General features: G+C 40.1%; 2 long non-coding RNA genes across 2 annotated transcripts in view; one reads left to right on the plus strand and one right to left on the minus strand.

Annotated features, from left to right (window-relative positions):
- Positions 1-2,077: 2,077 nt before the first annotated feature.
- Positions 2,078-6,851, minus strand: LOC135406622 (uncharacterized). The gene is made up of 2 exons (XR_010426384.1): positions 6,273-6,851; positions 2,078-5,672 (listed from the first exon to the last, which is right to left on the minus strand). It is a non-coding gene; the product is annotated as an uncharacterized LOC135406622 (long non-coding RNA).
- The window catches only part of LOC135406621 (uncharacterized), a 50,482-nt gene continuing 38,902 nt past the window's right edge, over positions 2,122-13,701 (plus strand). Inside the window, exon 1 of the long non-coding RNA XR_010426383.1 lies at positions 2,122-2,763. This is a non-coding gene — a long non-coding RNA (uncharacterized LOC135406621). The remainder of the gene's footprint in view (positions 2,764-13,701) is intronic.

Here is a 13,701-nt window from a genome sequence, read left to right on the forward strand (position 1 = left end):
TGGATGAGCAGGTTACTTTTCTCCTGCAGGGTGTGAGAGTCGTAGCGGTGTTTGAAAACCAGTGCAGTAAAGAAGGGTCGGAGGGTCTTGGGGAGGAACCCCCCCTGCCGGCGCTTCTCGGGTTGCCCAAAAGGGATTATTGAACCTGGGACAGAGCAAAAAACAGATTACAGAAAACATTAGGGATCCTTTCACGGCAATGATCTTATTCATGAGTTGCATCATCAGAATGCCAGGGTCCCCTTTTCAGGGGTTCCTGAAGGAGGTAGGGAGAATTAAGGGTAGGGTGTAAATGTTTTGCCAAGGCAAACGTTTACCTGGAGGATGCCCTGTGTCAGCCAGTATTAAACAGACTGAGATGGGTGCTGTTTCCGTAACGGAAAAGAGTGGATATTGTGAGCAAATCGCCTGTCGGACACGATTTGACAAATTCAAATTTGCTTTTAGGAAAATGTCCGTTAATCCTATTACGGGCGAGGAGGGAGTGAGGCGCGAGTGAACGCGGACGGACAGTCTGGCTGAAGCCGCTATGGAAATACACGATTTTGAGGTCGGGTTTACTTGTCGCACTTTTTGGCTCTGCCCACCCCTCCTAAAACCTGTGAAGGGGGGAAGCAGAAAGGGTGAGGCGCGGAGGGAAGGGGAAAAGGAAAACCTGGTGTTTCCTTTCGCAAACTTTGCAGAGATCGTTTGTTTTTCCCCTGTTCCCTGCGGAGGAAAGCTCGGAGGTGAGCTCGAAGTCCTGTTTCCGGCCCTGACTGCCGGTGCTCGAATCCCTTCTCCCACTGCATCCCTGCCTGTCTTTGGGGATGTGGTGCAGCTCCTGCTGCTTGGAGCTCTGGTTCTCTAGGACCAAATGTTTCCTGCGACGGATTTTCAGCCCCTGAGCAGGGCCGCTGGAGCTGCTGGTCTTGGCTTTCTCCCATCCAAGGGATTTTGCTCTTGCTGGAAAGGCTATTTTTTTCTCTGTTTTGTATTTATACTATTGTATGTATTATAGTGTATGCAGGTATGATAAACGTCGATACGGATCCATTGGCGTGGTCTTTGGCTTTTTATAGTCCCTTTCACGACCTTAATCGTTTTCAGGCAACGTTTAGCTCAGGCTTCGGGGACTTTATGGAAAGGAAGCCAGGAAAAACCCTGAAATTTGGGGGTAGGCAGAAGGGAGATTTCGGTGAGAGAGTTCCTTAGGATTTTTCCGAAAGTGGTGAGGAAGAGGTGAGTGAGTGAGGGACACCCCAAACGCGGCTCCCCTCTGAAAGGGGCTGCGGGGCAGTGCACGGGAGGTGCCGGGAGACTACAACGCCGAGATGGATGTCCTTGAGAAAAGAGGCGGCCCGCGCTTTACATGTAGTCACTGGCTGGGGATACTTCCTCCTAAGTATTCAAATATTACGTTAATTATCGCCACTGCAGGCTTTCACTCAAGTTCATATGTACGTGTGTGTATATATATATATATATAAAATATACATATATGTATATGAATTTTGTACACCCCAAAAGCGCTGGTTGTCCCTGTATGTTTTTTCCCGTCAGTTTGTTTGGTCTTTTTGGCAGAAGGCTAGTCTTCAAACCAGAGGAATATTACCGTTGTCTTGTCAATTACTGTGATTTGAAAGTGAGCCTGTGTAGCGCTTTAGCTGCCCTCAGCAATCAGGCTTTAGACTCACGAGGTTCTGATTGTAGGAGTTGCCTTATTTGCATTGATGAGGATGAACCAGCTGCTGGAGCGTACAGAACTGCACCTGACACAATCACCGAGTTCAGGATTAGCACAGGGAATCAGGAATTCACTGTGCTATGTGGCAATCTCAGCCCTACATTAGAGTTACTCATGCAAAATGACCCAAATTTGCAATGAGCACAATTAGCAATCCAAAGATGCATGTTAATTTAGGGGCTGACATTTTCTTGCGTTTTACTTATTAAATATAGCGATTATGTGCTACTTAGTATGCAAGGCTGAGGAAAATGAGCTTTTTACTCCCCTGTGAGCCCCCTCAAAGCATCCTAACTGCAGTCCTTGATATTTAGGACAGTCAAGAAGTTTTGTGCTCCGTAGTCCAAGCGCTGGTTTCTTTTTTTTTTTTTTTTTTTTTTTTTACATGAGTAAAATTGAAAGAGTTCGAGGTTTTTTGACTTTTTTCCTTTCTCTTTAGGCAATCGCTTCCAACTTAAAGAACAAAATGTTGCCGTGTTTTATATATCTCTCCCCTCCCCCCCTCGCGAGTTGTTCAAAGAATTCCTACACCTAAATCACTGACCATTGCCCATTCCTCTCCGTGGAAGAGGGATATTTCACTAAAGCTAAACTGCTCGAGCGAGAATCTTCCTCTTGCCCACCCCCTGACACCCAGAGATCTTGAATTTTCAAAAGAAATGAAAATCTGAGCTGTATTTTTTCTTGCTTTCGTGTATCTAGAAAGTGAAATTCCCACCTATGCTTTGGGGAGGGAGGAGGGGAAGGGGGGAGAAAAGAGTGAAAAAAGTGTGGATAAGTGATATTTTGGAGCAAAAGCATGCAGTTCAAAAGCTAAAGCTCCCATTGGAGAACAGAAAATTTAATGAGCTTTTAATGGAATGCAATGCTCAGAGTAGTAAATTATTTGTTAGTTGGCGATGCAATCAGCATGCTGATTAAGGTTGCTTGGTTTTTTTACTAAACATTAACTGAATCAAAACGGTTAGTCCTTGTTGTTCTGCTTGGGGGGCTTTCATGGAGCAAATGGACTTTCAGAGCAGAGATTGTCAATAAAGGTGAGTGCGCTCCAAGTGTCATTTGAATATGTTGATAAAATACTTCTTATAAATATTTAAAAATGTTTTAAATCCACAATATTCCCCTAGTGTATTGTGAACTCTGTTGAAAGAAACAGTGGGCCTAGAAGGGCCTTCCGTCAATCCTTGTTTCTCTCCTGGAGGGTTAATATTATATTTTATTTGGCAATTTTTCAAGCATTACTTTCAAAATGCACGTTTGAACAAAAATGTAGGCAAGTTACAAAATTTGGAGACTCAATCTGAAAGAGGAAATAAAAATTACATAGAGGATAGGTTAGAAGTGTAATTTAAGCTTTTGCAAATCCACACAAAATACTTATGCACTTAACATTAGATATTTTTTAATATCAGATGCTGCTTGATTTTTTTCTTATCATTTTTAAAGGGACATCTCTTCATTTTTACTGTGAAATTAGATTACTCTTTACCTTAGTGGACTCGAAGAAAAGCAACAAAACAAAACTCCATTGGCATTAACACCACAATAGGGAGGGTGGTTATTGTTCTTTTATGTATGTTGACTGTAAATATTTAGCCTACTGAATCCTTAGACAAGCCTTGGGTTGCACAGATCAATCCACTTATTAACTGGGTATGCGCCGTTTTAAGACAATGTTTATTGTTTTGGTTGTCTGTCTGCTTTGGGTCATATAGATTAACAAGAGACAGAAAGGCAAATAAAAAAAAAATAAAAGAAAGCATTATAGTCTAGAAGCTTTGCATTTTATGTCCACTATGACAGAGTTCCTCTTCTGTAAATCCAAATTACTCAGTCGCGATGATCAGATACCTTTAAAATCAGATAAATAACTATCTATGTGTTTTAACTATTCCTGTTTATGACCCAAGAGGTTAAAAGCCTTTGACTGGCATTTGACTTCTGACCTCATATAGATGTTATCTTATCAGTTCCTGCTTGTTAACTTGTATTGAGTGCTTGTCCCTGATGGCTTTTAGATAAAGGGGGTTTTATTATATTTCCTATTGAAACTGAACAATTTGCTTTGTTCTTTGTTTGTAGCCTCAGCCCACAGAGTAACCTTGTAACCTACAAATTTTTGGAGAATGGACTAAAACCCAAACTATTTACTGTTCTTCGGAAGCCTTATTTTTGCCTAAAGTCGCTGGAATTCTGATCCAATGTTAAACGTTACCCTTATATTATTTCTATAATTTTTAGTAATAGTAGATTTTGACCAAGACCAGATGAATTAGTATGGTCATACAAAGATATATTTTCTACCCGATTTTGAGAAATCTCCCTGTAGACCTTTCAGATGCATTATATGTATTATTCGCACTGTATTTTACTCATCTGCTAAAACGGTGTGGTTGTTGGATACACCTACTGTAATTCCGCCTATTATATTGAAGGGATTTTTTTTTATGCTACAGATTCGCCTGTGTCTTTCTGTCCTCCTCACACATCCAAAACTTGTCGATATTAGTACGATGATTCTCATGTGCTGTAGACGTTCCTTCAGACAAACATGTATGATGTTTTGCTGTATGTATATAAGCTTAACAGTGTTTAATACATTTTGCTACGGTTTGGAGGTAACAAAGGGTGTTAGGAGAATGCAATTGTAGTTCCTCTGGCTGGTTTGCTAAAGAACATTTTCCACTAATTTTCCTATAGAGATTGGTCTATAATCATATGAAAAGAATGAAAAGCAGCCATCTTGTGGGTGTCATATTGCACTTTTTCTCCTTGGTTCTTTTCCACACAGTCTTTCTTTTCTTTTGCTGTTTTATTGCCTTTCACCATATTTGGCCTCGAACATAGTACTTGATATACAAAAAAATAGATATTAATCATTCCATATACTATAGAAAAGTTGCCTTTCCCTTTGGTGCTTCAGGCGATCCTTGTCCAGTGGTTACAAGGAAATTACATCTGCCTTTATATTTACTTATACTTATGAATGGTAATCTTTGCATTCTATAGCCCTCTGTGGAAATATATTTACAAAAAGCAAGTATGTTAGCAAGATATTATTACTGAGAACGAGAGTAATTTGTCTGCAAACTAACATGCAGGTATACCATTCGGGAATGATAAAATAGGAAAGCTCCTGGATGTGCCCTCCCCCAGATTAACTTCTTTCTGGTTAATATTGCTCGTGTTTCTTGAAAAAAATTAATTACTGTTTTAAATGTTCACAGTGTTGCTGTGGAAAGCTTAAGAAATTTGGTTCTTGTTAACGTCGATTCTATTTCAACGAAAGAAATATTTAATGCAATTCTTAACTTTGTACTTAAAGTACTGTGCAGTTAAAAGATATCGGCTCAAAAATAAAATGTCCCCCCCCTAAAAAAAAAATCTGATTATTGTAACTTAATAGTTGCACCAACGAGCATTATGCTGTTCCTACCTTGTTAGAGGTTTTGTAAAGGAAAGCTAAAATCTGAAATTCCCAATTCGACCACCAGAAACGTGAGAATAACCGTGTGAAGCTATTTGTCAATGAAATAAATGTCGTCAGCAACACTGTCATTAATATGCAGACCGTTCAGTTCAGGATTAGCTGCTCCAGACGTTATTGATTAAGCCAGTGTTGGCAATTTTCTAACAAATTCTCAATAGCAGCTTGAACGTAGCGGGTTTTAATTTGTTCGAAAACTTGCTGGAAAAATAGAAAACTTCCTCCCCCCCCCCCCCCCAAAAGAAAAAAGAAAAAAGAAAGAAAAGAGAGAAGAAAAAAAAAAGAAAGAAAAGGCTGGAATTGCAATATAAAATCGCAACACCAATTTGTGTCCGTTTCGTCAGCTCTATGTTAAATGCAAAATGCGTTGGAAATGCTAAACGTTGTTAATAGCTCAAGAGGACAAGGATATTTCGGAACTCCAGTGTTTCAGAATAATAACCCCCGTACATGCGTCAGCTAAAAAAAAAAAAAAAAGAAAGGAATACATTTTAAAAACCTCCAAAACTTTTCTGTTTCTTCCTGCAAACAGCATAAACTAAACTTTTGTTTCTCCTATTTTCGGGAAATTTTTATAAAAGCTTATTGAGAATAAATGGCGAAATCAATCTCCAAAAGGGGAAATAAATGCTGATTAGGAGGAAAACAATTATTACCTCTCCCCCCTCCCACCCCCGAAATAGAACACCTTCCAGTCGATATCAGTACGAGGAGCCGGCAAAAGGCATCCTCTTTCCGCGCTGCGTGGATCAGAGGCCCAAACCTGCCCGTAGCACCCGCAACTCCTCATTCAGCCAAACTTAACCTCAAAAAAACCCTCGCGTGCGCGGGTCTTCCTTATCCGCTAAAGTGAGTGCCTGGGGGACCCAGCCCACTCCTCGCATTCCCTGGGACAGAGGTGGGGATGGGACGGGACACATGCATTTTTATTTCCAGTGCAAGCAAACTAAATTCGTGTCATTTTCATTATAATTGTGGTCACTGTTGCCCCCTGAGGAGGGGGGGTGTCTCCCCTCTTCCCGCAGCGCTGTGAAGCCGTGCGCGCCCGCCTCACCCTACCGGCGTTCTCACAGGGGAAGCTTCGCTCTCCTTCTCGAGTAAGAGCAGATCACATCCTCTAATAGATTTCCTCGTGTACAAAGATAATTAACTCATTGTTCTCCTCTCCATGGCATAAGCGTCGAAGGGTGTGAGTTTCTCTTTGTGCCCAAAGCTCAGACCCTCCCCAGACCTCACCCACTGCTTGGGTGCAGCCCCCTCCTCGCCTCTCCTGGCGCCCTAAATAGCACCTAAAGCGGGGAAACAGGTAGCTTTGGAACAGTAAATCTTCTTCTGGGCTTTGTTCAGAGCAAGGCGGGGAATGAGGTTTTGACTCTCGCAGCTCCCAGTCTACCACCACTCATTGATGCCCCCTATCCTCCTCGGGTGCTGGCTTGCTGTATTGGGGACGATCTCTCCCACCCACCCCAAACACCTCCGGAACGGGCAAAGTCAAGTTCGGAAAAATCCCGGTTTTTCGTTTCGTAACCAAAAACTAAGATGTATTTGGGCTATTAGGGCAGGGCAGCTTCCTTAAAAAGATTATTTGAAATACAAAGGCATTCATTTAGGACTCGCGATGCCACGAGAAAAGGACCTTGCTGTAGATTAGCAACCTGTCCTGGTATTTGGAGAACAAGAGTGACAAGTTATTGGAAGTTCTCAAGGAATCATTTATATTTCACACTCCACCAGGCAGCTGATTTGAGATTGTCTGTTAGCATAACAAAGGCTCTGAGCCTGTGAACTTCAGAAACCTTTCGACCTCTTAGCTGCTGGCATGAATAGCCCGCAGCCCTGACTATAGAGATCTCCCAAAGCTCCCATGTTCGTGGCTAAATTCTTAATCAGGGTAATTTAATATAGTTTTCAATATGCCCGATGTCTTATTGGGTAAGGTATTCACGGATCTCGCCCTCTCCAGGAAGAAGAGTTCTTCTTTATTCAAGTGCGAGAGGGGCAGCTGCAGAGCCTCCGAGCTCCCCCAGCCTCCGCGTCCCCCAGCGCGGAGGACGAAGGGAGGGAGGCAACACAGGAGGCGCACACATATCCCACCCCCCACCCCAGCACCCCCAAACCCGACACCTCCCGCGCTTGCACTTCCTCCTCCAGAGGGTCCAGTCATCCTCATTAAACCTACACTTAAATTATTTAATCTGTTTCCATATTTATATATTTTCTCCCACCTCTCCTTTTTCTCGGTGGGCAGCATCTGCGTTACGAGCTGCAGCTCAGCCAGATCCTTCAGGGCATTTCTCGGCAGAGATGGAGGGGATTTATTTCCCCTCCTGCTACTTGGGCTTTCTTTTCTCTTCTTTCCCTCACTCATCCTGCTGAAAGTTGCTAGAACCAAATTTTCTAGAAAGGAAACTTACGGAATGAGTCACACCAGAGTTTTGGGGAAGGGGAAGAGTGGTTTTTGTTTCTTTTCAGCGTAACCTGATATTTGTGTTCTTGGCATACTTCAGGCTTCTGACTACAGTTTGCCAGAACTTGTAAATTACGGAGAAGAAATTTGTGTTGTTTGCAATGTGAGCTGCTCGGTCATGCAAGGATATAGCCCAGGTGCTACACAGCTTGGGGCAGCGTGGCTTTTGCCATAGTCTCTGCCTGAAGTGTTTGTGTGGAATCAATATGCTACATAAATAGCTACTGATGCACATGGAGAGCATCATCCTCTAAAATAAAATAAACCGGGGGATGTTTCTTTAAAATGTCTGAAATCAAGTCTGAGTCTTGTTTATATGTGAAGGTCTTGGAATATTTTTTTCTTGAAACGAAAGGACAAAACAGCATGGAGAACAACACACAACTGTGTAGATGGACAAATCAGAAACACATTTCCTGTATTTTCCGCAAGCAGAGATTTTATGTCTTTGCATTTTATTTGTATGTTTTGACTTCTACCATTGTGTCTGTGGACATAGTGACACAGCTCTTAATTCCTTTTTTTTTCTTTTTGAAGCTTCATATTTGAGCTTGATTTTCTTGATAAATTGTTTATAGATTTCAGAAATTTCACTGGGTTTTTTCTTGATTAAGAACAAGTCTTAATCAAGATAAGTTTGTGTTTTTAATATTTGTCAAATGTGTTTTGAATAATCAAAAATACAAATAAATAAGATAGTCACTTCACAGAAATTAAAGAAGTAAACACTAGTTTCTTTTAATTCTAAGAAGATAAAATTACAGCATTTTTTCTTCATGAGCACTTTTCATCATTAAGGCTGTTTTTTAAATAAGATTTCACCTTCATTACAATCTATGATTCATAGCTATCATTTCACATTGATATATCTGAATTTATGTTAAATTTTCTTTAATATATTAATAACTCTATAGGAGAAGATGACTTTACTTCATACCTGTACAAAAGTATATTTTTGTATTTTAAAAAAATTCATATTCTTAATTAAAATAGTTATATTTCAACTGACAGTCGAATTAATTCCATTCTGAATGAAAATTTTGTAGGTTTTTTTGTTTGGTTGGTTGGTTGGGTTTTTTTGTTTTGATTTGTTTTTTTTCTTCCAGCAGATAAATAATAGGATTTCTGCATGTTAGCAGCTATTTACATAGGTAGTTGTTTCTGAGCCGCTTCTATCTAATGCTACAGTTTGGGCCTATGGGCCTACTGTATTGGAAAAAGGATATATATTTGTGACGATCTTTGACAGGGGGACTGAATGCAGACACCAGAACAATTATATTACAATCCCTTTGGGAGCACCAGCACCAAATTTAGCCAGACTGATGGGGCACTGTCTAGACGGTCCCCTTTGTGTATCAGCTGTTTTTTCCCCTGCTTTATTGTTCAGCTTGAATATATGGCTGGAACCTGCATATGGAGCCCAAACATAACCATTCCTGCAGCCATATTTTGCTGTAAAAAATCAAACAAAACCCCCCAAAACTGGACGCATCCTGCAAACTTGTCCTTGGTGGAATATTTACAAAACAGAAGAGCAAACAAACTCAGTTTTATACACCAACTATGTAGCTGTGTGCCCATATAGGCACACATATGCTTGCAGATAATTATTATGTAATTAAAAATGTAGAGTTATCACTTGAGATCCCACGAGAATGCATAGGAAATCCTCTCTGGGGCTCTGCTTTCTGTGAGGAGGGAGCTGGGGGTGCTTTTGGGGAGTACTGTAGACAGGTAGATCAGGGTTTGTGCTCCACCTATTCCCAAAAGTGAGTAGAAAATAGATAAAACAAGCAGGTATTGTGAAGAGGCAATTAGGAGCCACCCTACATGTAAATTACAGCCTTTCATTTTTGAAAGGGCAAAGGATAAAAAGAAAGAATATTTATTAAATGTTTACAGTGTAATTAGTAGTGCAGACTGCTCAGCTTTTCACTTGCTGAAGCTCGTACTTGAGCTGGAATTAGGCCTCTGCTAAAGACATGTAGGACCATTTTTTTTTTTTGAGGAGAAAAGGCATTGTTACAGAACTTAACTTTGTCAATTAACATGCATCTTGCCACTATTTCACAAGGGAATATTTTTTTGCCATTAATCCCTAAATGTCACCTTAGCCAGAAACAGCCATGGATAGCTAAAAAGAAGTAAAAAACAAACAATCCAACCCTGTCAAGATACTGTGATGAAGAAGTTTTAGAAACTGTCTGGGAAAAAATTATGGATATTCTATGCCTGCATCTTTATTATATGAAAATGGCACTCTGTGGGTAGGTACTCCCTGAGATGATTTTGTTTCACATTGGCAAGATGCCTGCTGCCTGTCAGGCTGGGCCATAATGGCTTATTTTTTCACTCATCTTACCTGTGTGTGCCCACTTTTTTATTGTTTTTGTTTTAATTTGAAACTCACTGGGTAAATCTTTGGACTATTTTTGATATTTTTTTACTTCTAATCAGGATTGCACCAAGGCACTGGTAATAATGGGCTTCCTGATAACATGTTAATTGCAAATTTCCCTCTCTTCCTGCCAGGACACATCTTTGCTGTGTCCTTCTGCACTGCTCTAGACCTCCTGCTTTTGGAGTGGACCCATCAGTTGCAGATGTGCTAATTGGAAACACTCTTTTTTAAATTGATATTCCTACTTCTGAAGCATGCTGGGAACTCAAGTGTGATGGATTTATAATCAGGGATTGTGTGCTTCTCTGTTGAGCATCCTGTGCAGTGGGGAGAGCCTGATAATCATCAGTGTTGCACACACACAAGTCACACATGGAATCACTCTGTTCTTTCTTGACCTGGCATAAGGTGGAGGGAAGGGGTAGAAATCTTCACAGCAGCATCTATTGTCCCTGGGATGAAGGCCATTTGCCACAGGAGGTTTCTCACACTGTGTGTCTGCAGATGCCCCTGCACAAGGCAGTTTTGAGAAGGGCCTCGCAGGACTCAGGAGCTGAATCAGATGGCTAGGAAGCAGGTGTATGGAAAGGGTGACGATTCTCACTAAATAAATATCTGTGAAGGGAAGGGGAGTGCTGATAAGATCTGATAGAGAAGTAAAGCTTTGAGTTTAATTTTGCAAATGGAACACAATCAGATTAAAAATAATCATGGTAATTGAAATTAACCTCTGAGACTTTTGGTAGACCCTCATAACCACCAACCTGTTATCTCCTCTTACAATCACTGTGACATTCTGAGAGCAGTTAGGCTTCCTATAAGGCACACAAATGCATCTCTCTGCTGCTTCCTCTTCTTCTCTCCTTTGCTTTCCACTCCCCTCACCTGTCTGGAAAGATGATGTTTCTGAAGTTGCAAAATATAAGAAAACACCTACATTTCAGCTCTGTGTGCTGTTCTTGACCTGTGAATAAACATCTTTTCTAGTTTTCCAAGGCATAATACCCCATCTCTCCCTTCTCCCTCAGAGTGTCTCATAATGTCTCCTGCTGCAGGAAAATAAGATTCTGATCTCAAAAAAGAAGTACAAAATAGGATGTTTTTTCCAGGTTTTGGTGAACATGCAAGGTTACACAGACCTGCAGAGTGATTTACTGCTGCTTACTCTTGGCATATCTATAGGCAAGTTAAATGGTTGTGGAATTATGATTGCAATTGCAGAGCTTGGTGGCTGGGAGAAACAAAAGAGCCAGTTCAGGGTGACAGATAGCCATCACAGCAGGTACCAGAATGGGCACTGCTGTGCACAGACACATCCTGATGAAGTGTTCACAGAGGAAAATCACTTTGGGGCACAGCTGCTGCTGGCAGTAGGGGCATGAGGAGCCTGATGCTTGGTACATGTAGTTAGTGATCAGCTTTGTCTAGGTACAGGTTAAATTCAACTGGCCCATAAGAAAAAAAATACTTGTGGCTTGATAACACTGCACCAGTCACAGCTTGAGATGCAGTTTGGCTGTAGTATGAAGACAAGTGGGAAAACTCATGTGCGGTATTGCCCTGTGAGTTGCACATCTTTTATATGTGAAGGACAACTGAGTGCTAAATACACATACACATACACACACAAATTCTGTTAAATTCATTCACTGAATCATGCACTATTTTACAGCAAGAGGTATCTCTGGAGGCCACATTGTCCAGCTCTGGTTTTGGAGCAGCTGAGGTGCGTCAGCCTATGTGAGGCCACATCCAGATGAGTTCAGAGTAACTTCCAGTGTAAGAAGGCTGTAGCTGACCTGGAAAACCTGATATAGAAACAAAAATAAAATAAAAATGAATAAAATAAAATATAAAATAATAAAATAAAATAAAATAAAATAAAATAAAGGCCCTTTCCTGACCTGGTAGCCTCCTGCCCCATGAACCCTATCGCGGCCGCTGCATCATGGCTGCTTCAGATGAGGGTACCCATCAGCACACAATCAAATGTCCAACTGTGGCTCTAATTAAGAAACTATAACACAGACTCCAAGAACTCAGATATCATAGCAATGAGTATAACAGAAATTGCTCAGAAAACCTACACTAGCAAGGATTGTGTTAATAAAAAAGTCAGAAGCCTTCCCAAGCATTAATCTGAGTTGAGGAGTGTGTGTAATGTGACCCTGTCTATATGGTGATGCTTTAACAGGACAAGGTTGAAGCTATGAGAGTAGGCATGATGCACAGCCATCGTCTTTCCCATCACCCATCAGCAGTTACCCCTCCTTTCTTCCTTTCTTCCTTTCCTTTTACTCATTTCTAAAACAATCCTTTCACATCAGCACAGCTAATATAGTTTTTATCAAGCCAGACCCCTAGTCTGTTGTAATTCTATTTTTCCAATCATCCTGCTTGTTCAAGTTAGAATAAAATTATTTAAGTCAGTTTCTCATAATCTTCAGTTATTTATAGATGAAATGATTTACATGTTTGTGAACTATCTGCTATGGGCACAGTATTGCTGAAAATTTGTCTTTGGGGATTACACTACCATTTAAGCTTATTTTCTTTTTTTCCACATCATGTTTAGGTCTCCTAAAGGAAATAACTTATTCTCCTATATCTCTCCTTCTCCTTAAGATAAAATACCCACTTTTGTCTACATTTATTTAAGAGAGTAATGTAGTTTATCAGTTTGACTGTTTGGAACTAGAATTTAATTTGTGTTGGAGAACATATGCCAAAACAATCCTTTTTTCCCCCTATGGTGAAAGAAATTCAGATTTTATCTATAAATCCTACACCAAACATTGATTATTTGGTCCTGAGTTGGCTTATCTCTATTAAAACTGGAGAGTTGCATAATGGTAAAGGTGGTGCAAGTAAATTAAAATTAGCTGTGGACATTTACAGCAGATTGAAATCCAAAATAACCACACCAGTTAAGTGAGACCTGAATATGACCCATTGTTTTTAATCCCTGTGCTGAGATGAATTCAAGTTATTTCTTTTATGTGAATAGTTGGCATATCTAATATAATGGAAGACTATGAACAAATATCATGTTGTTTGACACGAGTTACAAATGAGTTGAAGGTCCTTATTTTTACCAATTTTTACCAGTCTTTTTCCAGAAGAAGGAAAATAAATGCTTTCTTAGTTTGGTTGGTTTATACTCTATGTGAAAAATTTTAAATATATGTTTGTCTGCCTAGTAGCTGAGGAATATTCTGTTTTAGGTAGACATCAAAGATTTTCCTAGGCTATTCTTGTTTACAAAATACATTGGCCACTGCACCAACTGTGGATTGCATCACCTGTTTGTAGAATTTCAGCTGTGCAAAGAGATATTTCCCCTTCGTACCTGTGATTGTGTTAAATTCTGGTTAATTTTGTATATAAAGCTAATATATTAAGATTAGTGATGGGTATTTAAATATGTGTGCTCTAAAATGAAAAAGAAAATAGAGTTACTATGAATTTCTCACAAGGAATTTTGATTTTCAGTTTCCTAGTTATGATGAATGTGATAGATATTAGCGTTCTAACTTTATAGAATCCAAAGACACATTTTACAGCTGCCAAAAAATTAAAAAATGTCGTTTAGCCTTTTATTTTGTAACTGTTGTTTT

This window comes from Pseudopipra pipra, chromosome Z (assembly GCF_036250125.1).
Source record: "Pseudopipra pipra isolate bDixPip1 chromosome Z, bDixPip1.hap1, whole genome shotgun sequence".
NCBI classification, from domain to species: Eukaryota; Metazoa; Chordata; class Aves; order Passeriformes; family Pipridae; genus Pseudopipra; species Pseudopipra pipra.